Source organism: Heterocephalus glaber, unplaced genomic scaffold (genome assembly GCF_053883595.1).
Source record: "Heterocephalus glaber isolate CG9 unplaced genomic scaffold, H.glaber_assembly_v1.0 deba00001504, whole genome shotgun sequence".
NCBI classification, from domain to species: domain Eukaryota; kingdom Metazoa; phylum Chordata; class Mammalia; order Rodentia; family Bathyergidae; genus Heterocephalus; species Heterocephalus glaber.
This window is the reverse complement of record NW_028258324.1, coordinates 2,099,742-2,114,411: the sequence shown is the minus strand read 5'-3', so window position 1 is coordinate 2,114,411 and position 14,670 is coordinate 2,099,742. Positions and strand designations below refer to the sequence as shown.

Genomic DNA, 14,670 nt, shown 5'->3' with positions numbered 1-14,670 from the left:
ATAGAAGTATTTGTGAACCAAGGTATTACTGTGTACCATGGCAATACCAGTCCAGTTTAAACATTTTCCTAGATTTCATCAATTTCCCAAGCCAATTTCTTTTAAAACAGTCTTCATCCTCTGGTTTATGGTTTTACTCATTGACTTAAATATAGTGCAATAAAGAGTGTAGTATCTCATTTATATCGATACATTCATTTATACTAGGACATAGGTCAATTTTTATGATTTTGTTAACATTAACTTGTCTAATTGTACATCAACACCATCATAACCTTTTCATTATGGGGGATTTATTATATGCTAATAAATTTTAGGACTAACTGGGCCACACTGACTTTATATTTCAGGGTTTTACTAACTATATTTGTTATTTTATTTTCCTACACAAACTGCTATGGCTATAATATCCACACCCAAACTGATGTGAAATTTAATTCTCTTTTAAACTATTAATGGGTACTGAAGGAGCCTTTAGGAACTGAATAGGTCATAAATGGAGTAATTTACTCATAAATCAAGGGCTTACTGGTTCACCTGGAAAGTATGATTGTTAGAAAAGCCAGTGTGGCCCAGTCTTTGTATGTACTTCTGTCCTCTCAACTCTGCTTCAAGACCCTGCAGTGTTCTCACCAGCAAGAAGCCCTTCACCAGATGGGGCCCTGCAACCTTAGACCTCCATAATCTTAAGGTGAATAATCTTGATTCACTACAACAGAAAACAGATTAACACACGGAGCTTATGAATGGTCTTCTTCACTTCTAGGACATACTTAAATGTATTGACTTTTGTTGGAATCACGTTAAAATTATCATTTAATGCCATGACATTTTAATAATTTTATTCTTTCACATGCAAGAATATTTAATGTCATTTTATTTGAACATAATTATGTATATTTTAGGAATGAGGAAGAAAGTATCATTAGAAGGATTTTTCAACACCACTCCTACATAAAGAGTGGAGATGCAGTCACACGATGTCAAATCCCTGAAGACCATTATCAAGAATGTGATCACCTGGATTTTCCCAGATACTTGTGATTATACATAAACAACATGCAGTTCATAAGTGATATTTTCAACTCTGTCTGTACTTAGACTAGAACATAATATACATCAATGTTGAATGAAAGTTTTATAGCTTATTCTCCATGGCAGTTGCCAATTGAAATCACTGCAGGAAAAATTTGTAACTGAAATAAGTTAGGATTTCCATCCCAATCTCACACTGAATTCTGTACTAAAGGTTCACCCAAGGTTACTGGGAATGACAGGAATGGAAGCATTTGACATTACTGGAGTGGGATAGCACCCTGATCCATTGTAACAGCAAGGAGTCACATACATGTGGGCACAGAAATTAGAGGTTCAGATCCACATCCATAGAGAAGAGCCATGCAATGATTTTCAAAAGATCAAAATGAGTTTATTATAAATGTACAGCAGATATGAGCATAGTCAAATAACACATTACCACACAATGAGGCAAGGGACAGCACCAAAGATGAAGGGGAATCCTCTGGGGAAGGATCTTGCATGAGACAGAGCCTTTGGCAAGTGAGGGAGAGAATGCCATGCTGCACTCAGTTTCTCAATTTCTTATGTACTGAGTTCAGACAAAAGTGACATGATGCCAACAGGCCTGTGTGTCTGGAAGGGACCATTTCCTGGGTTGATCAGGGTTGGGGAGTGATCACTGGAATCCCCTGACCATGGTTTTTGGCTGCCCTCTTAGGGACAGACACTCACCATCATCAGTGGATGCCTAGGGGGGTAGACACAATTGCCCCACAAATAGCCTCGTGGCTGCACATGCATCCTGGGAATTTTTTTTTTTTTTTGTGCTGGGGATCGAACTTGGGTCTTTGCGCTTGCAAAAGGTGAAAACCACTGAGCTAAATCCCCAGCCCATCCTGAGAATTTTTAAAGGAATCCTTCTGTAAGGACCACTGGCCTGGGATGCCCATAGTGTGGAAATAAGTACCTGATGCCCCTGAAACTGGATTCTCATATCTGCAGAGGAGTGGAGGATGATTCTAGTCCTTTTCTGTCTTTTTATGTGAATCAAATATTTTTTGTGTGTTTCATTAAAAGAGAAACATGAATGTATGTGGGTTCTTATCCAGTTTGTCTTGAGTCCTTGTGAAAGACACCACTGGTGAACATGTGAAAGACCATGTGAGGATGTGGGTTGGAGTCACTGTCTTCAAGTCAAAGAGAGAGGGCTCAGTAGAAATTCTACTGGCAGCTCTGCTTTGACTTCTACTACCCTTTCTTTCTACTGAACACAGCAATGCTGACTGGTATCTCTGAAGCATAATCACATCTTAGGTTGGCATTTCTCTAAGTAAAGCAGTTGTCTGGAATAGAATGCTCCCCTCTCTTTTTGTCTTATAAACTGAACTGTAACTTTGCTCTTCACATTCAATCAAATCAATACAACCAGTACAGATCCTTTTCTAATCCTGCAACACAATGCACTGCAACACAACAACCTGCCTCATTATGAACTTTGGTCTTTAACAGGTTCAGCCAATCATCTGCTACCTGACTAGGGAGTGGAGCTCCATCATCAAATGGCAAATTGGAACATGGATTCCTTCTTTTGGAACTGGAGCTTTATCATATGTAGCATCACAAAGTCAAACCAAATTTGTCACTCCATGCTTCTTATTTGTGAGTGATCAGAAAACACATGTTTTCATAGGAGCTCTCCACAGTGGCTGGATGTCCACTGTGGCATGTGTGAGTGTGCATGTATGAGTGGAAAATGAAGAAAATCAACAAATCATGAAATGTTTCACAGTAGAAACACATTAAAAAGACCACTAAAATGCCTATTACCGATCAGTATTTTATTCAATCAACTTGTTTACTCCTTATGAAGCTTCTCTTCAAGATAAGCAGAAGTTGAAAGGTCCTGAGTTCAAGCCCAGGTACCAAAAAAAAAAAAAAAAGCAGAAATATTTAGAATCCCCTCAAATCCAAATTCAAATTGGACCTCAATGACTATAGATGGATATTTTCAGACTTCAAAAACACTCCAACTACATCCAACACCTAAGCAGCCTTTACTACATTTAGGCACTAGTGAGACTAGTTTAAAGTGTAGGTTTTTTTTTTTTTTTTTTAATCACAATGGCTTTGTAGTATACTTTCAAGTTGGGGATTGTGATACTCCCTGCCTTGTCTTTGTTGCCTAGAATTGCTTTTGCTATTCTAGGTCTCTTCTGGTTCCAAATGAGTTTTTGGATTGTTTTCTCTAGTTCTGTGAAATATGCTGTTGGAATTTCAATAGGAATTGGATTGAATCTATATAGTAGTTTTGGAAGTATGGCCATTTTCACTATATTGGTTCTTCCTACCCAGGAACAAGGGATAAAAACAGCATGGTACTGGCAAAGAAATAGATCTGGGGATCAATGAAACAGATTAGAAGATGCAGAAACAACTTCAGACATACTAAGCCACCTCATCTTTAATGAAGGAGCCAAATACCCTCATGGAGAAAAGATAGCCTCTTTAAAAATGGAACTGGAAAAACTAGGTTTCAACTTGCCCAAGATTAAAACTAGACCCACATCTTTCACCATGCACTAAACTAAAATTGAAATGGATCAAAGATCTAAATATTAAAACAGAAACACTAAACTTGCTGGAAGATAGATTAGGAAGAACTCTTGAAGATATTGGTGTAGGAAAAGACTTTACGAACAAGACTTCAGTCCTATAGGAACTAGCACAAAGAATTAACAAATGGGATCTCTTCTTATTAAAAAGCTTCTGCACAGCAAGAGAAGTCATCAACAGAGTGAAAAGACAACCTACAATGTGGGAAAATTTTTTTACCAGCTGTTCCTCAGATAAAGGACTACTGTCTAGAATATAAATGGAGTACTACTCAGCCATAAAGAATGAGAAACTAGAGACATTTATAGCTAAATGGATGCACCTTGAGGCCATACTCTTAAATAAATAGGACACACATGTGTAAATATGGAATTGTCTCTGGTGGAATTGTCTCATTTACAGTGAAATGAGGACCAAATATATCATAAATATTGTGAAATGGGAAGAAAATGTTCAAAGGGGAAGGGGAACTAGGTGGGGGAAGGAAAGAAGGGAAAAAATTGAAGAAAAGAAGGAAAAAAACGAAAGTAAAGCTTATGTGGGAAAAAATTAAGAACCAAGAGCTCTCGCCATTGTTCAAGATAGCCTGGCAGCTCCTTCCCCAGTAAAGCCTTGCCTTGGAAAAAAGAAAGAAAGAAAGAAAGAAAGAAAGAAAGAAAGAGAAAGAAAGAAAGAAAGAGAAAGAAAGAAAGACAGAAAGAAAGAACCAAGATATATCATGTACAGGTACAAATTCCCAATGTTGAATGTGATCATAAGGTATACCTATAATATACCAATAAACTCAATAAATACATAAAAAAAGTGTAGGTCGTTTGCCACTTTTGTTTACTCGATGCTTAATTTTACTGGAGTCATTAAAAAAACTATGCTTGGAATTAAACAAAGAAGCTAACTATTTCTGAGGCCAGTCTCGGTGTCCAGAGTCTTCAAGGCAATGTTAATTACGGCTCATAGAACCCCGAGCTCTCTTGTCAGTAAAAATGCTGTGGTGACTCTGGCAGAAGTCTGCTCTCACGCTTAGAAACACCATAAATGTGCAAGGTGAATTCCGTCAAAAACATTGGCAAACTGAGAACGGGCTTTGAAATCTGGTGGCGGGAGTGAGGAAGCGCCTCTCTCCTTGTCACTTCCGCGAAGCTAGAAATATAAAGGACTCGCCTACCTGCGAGTCTCAGAACCAGAGCAGGTTCAAAGAGCCAGGGGAAGTGGAAAGGCGGCGTGGGAAGTGGGAAGGCGGCGTCTGTGAGCTGAACTGAGGCAGATGTAGCTTCTCTCAGGATTCGCTGCACCTCGGAATTACTGTGCACAGAAGTTCGTTAGGGACTCTAAACTAGGCTTTCACTTTATTTATTTATTTATTTATTTATTTATGTATCTATTTATTAAATTCTTTTATTGGTACATTGTAGGTATACAACACAATTACATTTCTCATTGGGAATTGTACCTTTACATAATGCATCTTGGTTCTTATTTTTTCCCCATTCCTAGCCCTCCCTTCACCCCCTCCACCCTTCCCTATTTACAGAGACTTTATTTCCATTTTTTCCATTTCTCAGCATTTTTCCTTTCCCTTCTTTCCTTTCCCCTGCCCCTCCCACTACCCCTACCCCTTTGCACCCTTTCTTCCTATTTTGCATTATCGATTATTCATTCTAATCATTGGTACATTTTAGGTATACAATATAATGACATTCATCATTGGAAATTTGCACCTTTACATAGTCTCTCTTGGTTCTTATTTTTTACCCTTGCTCAGCCCTCCCTTCAACCCCTCCAGTCCTCCCTATTTACAAAGATTTTGTTCCTATTTTTCCATTTTCTCGTATTAATCCCATTCCCTTCTATCCTTTCCCCTAGCCCTCCCGCTTCCTTCCCCTTTGCCCCTTTTCTTCCTATTTCACATGACCTATTATACATTTAGTCCTTATTTACACTTTCAGTTTCTCACACCAGAGAAACTATTCAGTATTTACACATGTGTGTCCTATTTCTTTCACATAAGAGTATTGCCTCAATGTGCATCCACTTAGCTATAAATGTCTCTAATTTCTTATTTTTTATGGCTGAGTAGTACTCCATTTTATAAAAAAATCACATTTTCTTTATCCAGTCTCCAGTTGATGGGCATTTGGGCTGTTTCCAAGATTTAGCTATTACAAACTGCGCTGCTATGAACATGGGTGCACATGTATCACTGTGGTATGATTCTTTTAATTCTTTGGGGAAGATCCCCAGCAGTGGAATAGTGGGGTCAAATGGGACTTCCAGTCCTAGTTCTTGGAGGTATCTCCATACTGATTTCCACAGTGCTTGCACCAGTCTACACTCCCACCAGCAGTGGAGCAGGGTTCCTCTTTCCCCACAGCGCCACCAGCATTTGTTATTGGTTGATTTCATGATAGCAGCCATTCTTTCTGGAGTGAAGTGGAATCTCAGCATTGTTTTCATTTGCATCTCTCGAATGACCAGTGATGTTGAACATTTTTTCATGTATTTATTTGGTATTTCTACTTCTTTGTCTGAGAAATGTCTGTTCATTTCAGATGCCCATTTTTGGATTGGGTCTTTAAATTTGGGAGGTCTGATCTTTTTAAGTTCTTTATAGATTGGAGATAGTAGACCTTTGTCTGAGGAAGAGCAGGTGAAGATTTTTTCCCACATTGTGGGTTGTCTCTTCACACTGCTGGTGGTTTCTCTTGCTGTGCAGAAGCCTTTTAATAAGAAAAGATCCCATTTGTTGATTGTCTGTGCTAGTTCATGGGCAACTGAGGTTTTGTTCTTAAAATCTTTTCCTACACCGATGTCTTCAAGGGTTCTACCTAACCTCTGTTCCAACTGGTTCAGAGTTTCTATTTTAATATTTAGATCTTTAATCCATTTTGATTTTAGTTTAGTGCATGGTGAGAGATACAGGTCTAGTTTTAATCTTTGGCAAGTTGAAGCCCAATTTTTCCAGCACCATTTATTAAAGAGGCTATCTTTCCTCCAGTGAGGGTGTTTGGCTCCTTTGTCAAAGATGAGATGGCTGAGTGTGTCTGGCATTGTTTCTGCATCTTCTAATCTCTTTCACTGGTCCTCTGGTCTGTTTCTTTGCCAGTACTGTGGTGTTTTTATCACAGTAGCTTTGTAGTATAGTTGCAGGTTGGGGATTGTGATACCCCCTGCCATGTCTCTGTTACCTAGAATTGCTTTTGCTATTCTGGGTCTCTTCTTGTTCCAAATGAATTTTTGGATTGTTTTCTCCAGATCTGTGAAGTATGCTGCTGGAATTTCAATTGGGATTGATTGAATCTATATAGCAGTTTTGCAAATATGGCCATCTTCACTATATTGATTCTTCCTATCCAGGAGCAAGGGATGTCTTTCTATTTTCTGATATCCTCTTTGATCTCTCTGTTCAGAGTGCTAAAATTTCCAGAGAAGAGGTCTTTGATTTCTTTTGTTAGGTTGATTCCTAGATATTTCAGTTTTTTGGATGCTATTGTGAAAAGAATTGTTTGCCCTATTTCTGTCTCAGCGAGTCTGTTGTTCATGCAGAGGAAAGCTATTGATTTTTGTGTGTTGACCTTGTATCCAGCTACTTTACTGAATATGGTTATTAAGTCTACAAGATTTTTGGTGGAGTTCGTGGGGTCTTCTATATAGAGTATCATGTCATCTGCAAATAATGACAGTTTGAATTCTTCATTTCCTATCTTTATTCCTTTTATTTCTTTCTCTTGTCTAATTGCTGTGGTTAATGTTTCCAAAACTATTTTCAACAGGAGTGGTGATAGTGGACTTCCTTGTCTTGTTCTTGATTTTAGCATGAAGGATTTTAGTTTTTGACCATTTAGTATGATATTGGCTGTTAGTTTTTCATAGATGGCTTTTATCAGATTGAGGTAGAGACCGTCTATTCCAATTTTCTTTTTGGTTTTTATCATAAACGCATGTTGGATTTTTGTCAAAGCCTTTTTCTGCATCTATGGAGATGATCATATGGTTTTTGTCCTTGGCTCTATTGATACAGTATACTACATTCATTTATTTGTGTGTTGAACCATCCCTGCATCCCTGGGCTGAATCCCACTTGTTCAGGGTGTATAATCTTCTTGATGATCTTCTGCATTCTTTTTGCCATTAAGGATTAAGGATTTTTGCATCTATGTTCATTAGTGAGATTAGCCTATAGTGCTCTTTTTTGGCTGGGTCTTTCTCTGCTTTGGGGATCAAGGTGATGCTTGCTTCCAGGAATGAATATGGGAGTATCACTTCCCTTTCCATTTCATTGAAGAGTTTAAACAGTAGTGGCAGCAGTTCCTCTCTAAATGTCTTGTAGAATTCAACAGTGAAGCCATCAGGACCTGGGCTTTTCTTAGTTGGTAAGTTTTAAATTGTGTTTTCAATTTCATTGGTTGATATTGGGTTGTTTAGAATTTTTAGGTCTTCTTCATTCAACTTTGGTAATTCATATGTATCTCAGAATCTGTCCATTTCATCTTACTGGCATATAGCTTCTCGAAGTAGGTATTGATGGTCCTCTGGATTTCTGCTGGGTCTGTTGTAATTTCATCCTTTTCATTCCTAATTGCATGGATTTGGGCCTTTTCTTTCCTTTTTCTGATAAGGTTGGCTAAGGATTTGTCAATTTTGTTTATTCTTTCAAAGAACTGACTCTTGGCTTCATTGATTTTTTGTAGTTTTCTTAGTCTCCATTGCGTTGATTTCTGCTCTGATGTTTATAATTTCCTCCCTTGTATGAGCTTTGGATTTATTCTGCTCTTCTTTTTCTACAAGCTTGAGGTTCAGCATCAGGTTGTTTAATTGAGCTTTCATTGTTTTCCTAGTATGATTATTCACAGCTATAAATTTCCCTCATAAGCCTGCTTTCATTGTGTCCCATAGATTCCGATATGTTGTATTGTCACTGTCATTTCATTGGAGGAACTATTTGATTTCTTCCTTAATTTCCTCTGTGACCCATTGGTTTTTCAGAAGTGTGTTGTTCAATTTCCATGTGTTTATGAAATTCTTGAGGTGTCTTTTGCTACTGATCTCCAATTTCATCACACTATGGTCTGATAATAGACAGGGCATAACTTCAGTTCCTTTGCACTTACATAAACATGTTCTATGTGTGAGTATGTGGTCTATTTTGGAGAATGACCCATTTGCAGCTGCAAAGAATGTTTATTCTGATGTTGTGGGGTGGAACACTCTGTGAACATCTGCTAAGTTCATTTATTCAAGAGTTTGATCGAGTTCTAGTATTTCATTGCTTGCTTTTTGTCTAGTAGATCTATCTGTGACAGTGGAGTATTGAGGTCCCCCAGTACTACAGTATCAGTGCTTATTTGATTTTTCATGTCTGTTAATATTTGTTTTATATAGTTGGGTGCACTCGTATTTGGTGCATATATATTTATGATTGTCATCTCTTTCTCTTGGATTTTTCCCTTTACAAGGATTTAGTGTCCTTCTTTGTCTCTCTTATTTGGTGTTGGTTTGAAATCCACTTGATCTGCAAAGAGGATAGCTACTCCTTTTTTTTTTGTTCCTGTTACATGGAGTATTGTTTGCCACCCTTTAACTTCAGTCTATGAGTTTCTTTTTGAATTAAGTATGTTTCTTGTATGCAACATATTGTTGGATCTTGCTTCTTGACCCATTCTGTCTATTTCTTTTGATTGGTGAATTGAGACTATTAAAATTGATGGTTATAACTGATATGTATTGAGTTATCATTGTCACGACTTTTTCTTTTTGTTGGATTCTCCTACTTTGTGTTTAATTTCTTGTTGTGCCCTATGGATTCATTCTGTTGGGCTTCCTGGGGTTGTGATCCTCATTGTCTTTTCCTAGGACATTGTCTAAAATTTTTTGGAGTGTTGGTTAGATATTCATGAAGTTCCCAAGGTGGTCTTTGTCATGAAAATATCTTATTTCTCCATCAATTTTTAAAGATAGTTTTGCAGAGTACATCAATCTAGGTTGGAGGCTATTTTCCTTTAGGACTTGGAATACATCACTCCAAGCTCTTCTTGCCTTGAGGGTTTGCGTTGAGAAGTCTGCCGTGATTATGTTGGGATTTTTTTTGTATGTGATTTGTTTCTTTTCTCGAACAGCTTGTAGAACTTTGTTCTTCTGTTGTGTTTCTGGGATCTTAACAATTATATGTCTGTGTGTAGATTTTTTTTTGATCAAGGCTATTTGGAGTCCTATATGCCTCACTTATCTGTATATCAAGTTCTTTACCCCTGCTTCGGAAGTTTTCTGCCATCATTTCTGTGAAAATTTTTTATGCCATCTGTACTCTCTCTCCTTTCTTCGTTGACTCCAATCAGTCTTATGTTATTCTTCTTTGCATCTTCTAGCAGCTGCTGGATTGATTTCTCATGGTCCCTTACGATTTTGAAGCAATTTTTCTTTTCCTAGTCACTAATTGCAATCTTATCTTCTATATCTGAAATTCTGTCCTCACATTGGCTTATTCTGTTGTGTAGACTTTCAATGGAGTTTTTAATCTCCTGGAAATCAGTTTGCATGTGTTTTATGGATTCCATTTGTTTTCTATGTTGGGATTCCATCATGTTCCTCAGCTTCTCTATATTTTTTATCTGTGTCCTCTCTAGATTTAGTAATCATGACTTGCACTATGGGTACAATCTCTGCTGTTATCTGAGAAATTATTTCTGATTTCATTTTTTCCAGATCCCCTTTGTTGCCAGTTCAGGGAGTCCAGGTGGTTGAGTATCAGATTGTTCCATCGTGTTTCCCTTTGCGGTTGGTTTAGGTGATCTAGAAATCTCGTTTTGAGACCTGTTTATGTGTCTTCTCATTTCAGTGGGGTGGCAGGGGGAGTCCGCTGGTGCCTGGGTAGCTCACCTCCTTGGTGCTAGGGGTGGTGGTACGGCGGCCTGAAAGGTACACCTCTTCTTCCCTGGGGGCAGCTCTCCTCCTCAGCACTGGGGGCACCCACAATTTATTTAAATGTGCATGGATGGAATGTTTTTTCTTAAAACTGACATTTTAGGAAATTATGACATTTTAGTTTCCCATAAGTTTTTCTTATTCTGCTTCATTTTATGCCAGCTGTAAAGTTCCATTTTAAAAACGGAATTACAGATAATTAGGAACTTTCCTTTATTCATGTTTTCAGTCTTAATACCAGAGCTATCTATAATAGGAGATAATGCTACTTTTAGATGCACCCATTTCTGAAGAACATCCAGTTTAATAATCCTGCTGGAGACCAAGTGAATTTGGATGAGGAGAGGAAACTGAATGAAGAGTATGATATTATCAACTTCTGGAATTTTCCAGAAGGCCTTAGACATAATGTCAAAGTAGGATCATTTTCTACACATGTTCCACTTGGTCAACAATTTTCTTTACCTGAAGATACAATAGAGTGGGCCACAGCAATTACAGAGGTATTTTGGGCTTAGTTATTAAGAGCAAGTAATCAAAATATTGTTGTATGTTTTGTGCCCTTAATTTTACTCATTAAATGGCTATGTATTGATATTGAGCAATTCAATTTCCAACTTGAAGAATTTTATTTACTAGCTTTCTGATTAATGGGAAAGGAAAATATTCGTTGATCCAAATTTTTGTAAATATTTATATTTTTCATATTAAATATGACATTCCTTCATATAATTTTATTTATGTTACAAATTATCTCTATTTCTGAAGGAGTTAGTAAATGTCTAAAAAGTTACCAATACATATTATTTCCCTTAGACTCCTCAATCTGTATGCAGTGAGAGCTGCTATCCTGGATTTAGAAAAAAACCCCAGGAGGGAAAAGCTGCTTGTTGTTTTGATTGCACCCCTTGTCCAGAGAATGAGATTGCTAATGACACAGATAAGAGTGTGCCTTATGGAAAAAGTCTCCACCTCTGATTTGTACTTATCCCATCCACCCAGGAAATGCAAAAAATGTTGTACTAGTGCCTGCCTGGCAAGCATGAGGCCCTGAGTTCAATTCATGGTACAGAAAAAAAATCTTGTAGTAGACAGTGGTAATAAAAGTCTTTCTTCCTTCAGATAGAAATTTGTTTGACTCAGTACTATTATTAATTTAAAAAACACTCTGTCCTTGTACTACACTCTTTGACTAATGTTTCTTTGCTATTCTCCCTCTTCCTCCTTCCTCCTCCTCCTCCTCCTCCTTCCTCTTCTTTTTTACCTGCTTCTTATTTTTCTTCATTTCTTCTGGTATTGCTATGATCTAAACCAATGAACTACGAAGGGACTATATCCCCAACAATTTTTATTTTGAATTTTGAAACATTATCTCACTAATTTTCCCCAATCTGGCCTTCAAACTTGTGATCTTTCTGTCTCAGCCTTTTTAATTAGCTAAAAATAGAGGTATGTGCTGCCATACCTGTCTACTTTGATTTATGATTCAGTCCCATTGAAAGCATTACTCAAAAAAACTCCTTGGGCCAGGGATTTAGCTCAGTGGTTCTGCCGCCGGCCGTGCAAGCTCAAGGACCTGAGTTCGATCCCCGGTACCAAAAAAAAAAAAAAAAGAAAAAAAGAAAAAAACCCTCCTTTACTCTACCCCAATTTCTAAGCTACTTCATCACCAGAAAATTTAACACAAAGTATTATTAAGCACCAACAATTTATGTTCTTTGAGACATATTACATTGAAAACAAAGAACTGGCCCATCCTTTTCAGTACCTGGCAATGTTCTTAATACAAAGCAGGTATTTAGACAAATTGTGATTCATTTGAAACAGAGGTATGTACAACATGCTTTAATACAAGATAATCTCAATTGGATTTTTATCCCTGCTCTCCTATAATACATAAATGAACAGGAGAGATGAGATTTTCATGAATTACAGTTAGTGCCAGAGAGCTGCAATGATGATAATGGACTTATTAAGTGGTGAGTGTGCCATAAAGACTAACATACAGATAGTAGCATTAATATGTTATCAGAAAAATAAGGGGTGGGATAAAATTTTGTTAGAATTATTAGAAGTGGCTAAAATAGCATATTGTCAGGGCTGGGGATTTAGCTCAGTGGTGCTGTCACCTGCCTTGAAAGCACAAGTTCCTGAATTCAATCCCTGGTACACACACAAAAAGCACATTCTTCATTTGTATAATATTCAAAGGAGCTAAAATAGACTTCTGTGAAACCATAACACAAAGAATATGAAGATGAGGTGTAGAAGAGTTGGGAAATACAATATTGAAAATTTTTGCATGTCACAAGTACCACTTTGGAAATAACTAAATTTATGATAAATCATGACATGGTTGAATTACTTTTCTGCTGCATATTTTTCAATCTGTTTTTGTAACTAATAAGCTTTTTTTCCTTTTCTCATGTTTATTCTTTTCCCTTCTTTCCTTTCCCCTACCGATCTCACTTCCACTTCCCCTTTGGATCTTTTCTTCCTATTTCACATTACCTATTAAGCATTTTGATTCTTATTTACACTTTCAGTTTCTCACACCAGAGAAACTATTTGATATTTACACATGTGTGTCCTATTTATTTCACTTAAGAGTATGGACTCAATGTGCATCCATTTAGCTATAAATGTCTCTAGTTTCTCATCTTCACGGCTGAGTAGCACTCCATTTTATAAAAAACACATCTTCTTTATCCAGTCTCCAGTTGATGGGCAATTGAACTGTTGCCAAGTTTTAGCTGTTACAAACTGTGCTGCTATAAACATGGGTGCACATATATCACTGTGGTATGATTCTTTTAATTCTTTTGGGAAGATATCTAGCAGGGGAATAGCTGGGTCAAATGAGACCTCTAGCCCTAGTTTTTTGAGGTATCTCTATATTAATTTCTACAGTGGTTGAACCAGACTATAGTCCTACCAACAGTGGAGAAGGGTTCCTTTTTCCCTACAACTCCAGCATTTGTTATTTGTTGATTTCTTGATAGCAGCCATTCTTTCTGGAGTGAGACGGAATCTCAGCATTGTTTTCATTTGCATCTCTCGAATGACCAGTGATGCTGAACATTTTTTTCATATGTTTATTTACTGTTTCTACTTCTTTGCCTAAGAAATATCTGTTAAAATGTCTTTTAAAATTTTAAACATATTTACTATGACTTCAAATTTGCTTTGAAATATATCAAGACTGACTATGCAGTGTACCATGCAGTTAATTTGTTCATATATTCTTTGTTGATTTTGAGGATATGGAAACTTTATTTAATATTTTATATGGACAGATAGAGAATAATGTAATGAATTATATCAATCACTACATGCTTCAAATTTATAAAATATATTTCTCAATAATACATAGTTTACAGAACAGATTAAAACTGAAATTTAAAATTATCTGTAATTGAAATGTTACTTTTCAAATCTTGTGAATTGAAGCTGAAATTATACTTGGAGAAAAATGTATATCCTATGTTATAGATATTGATGGGATATGATGTATATTCATGTGAAGAAAGGCTAAATTTCTACATTTGAATGATGTATCAAAAAAGAAAATGGAAGGTAGAAACAACTATGACAGGGATTTATTAAGAAATTAAAGGTTTTATATATATATATAAAATAAACAAAACTAAAGTTATGGTGAAAATTGACAGCCTAAAAAATATTTCACCAAGAACAAAGAAAAATTGCAAAACAATATAATACCATGCCTGAAAATTAGGTCATTTATGCAGATATCCTGACAAATATTCATATGAAAATATAAATAATTTAACATTGATCTTTAAAAAATTTACCAGAAAGGGCCAGGGATTTAGCTCAGTGATTCCACTGCCTGCCTTAAAAGTGCAAGGTCCTGAGTTCGATCCCTGGTACCAAAAAAAAAAAAAAATTTACCAGAAATTTATGAAATCCCATGAAAAGTTTGCAAAATGATTCTAAGGAAAAATAAAAAATCTCTATAATATTATGTAAATTAATACATTTCAACCCATAATTTAATGGTTTTTTTACAAGTTTATGTCAAATATCAGTATTAGCATTTATAAGTATTCAAGAGTATACTAATACTACCTCAACTTTTCTCAGAAAAAAGGAAAA

General features: G+C 36.5%; 1 pseudogene; it reads left to right on the top strand.

Moving 5' to 3' along the window:
- Positions 1-14,670, top strand: part of LOC106008794 (vomeronasal type-2 receptor 116-like) — a 195,361-nt pseudogene that overhangs the window by 177,481 nt on the left and 3,210 nt on the right.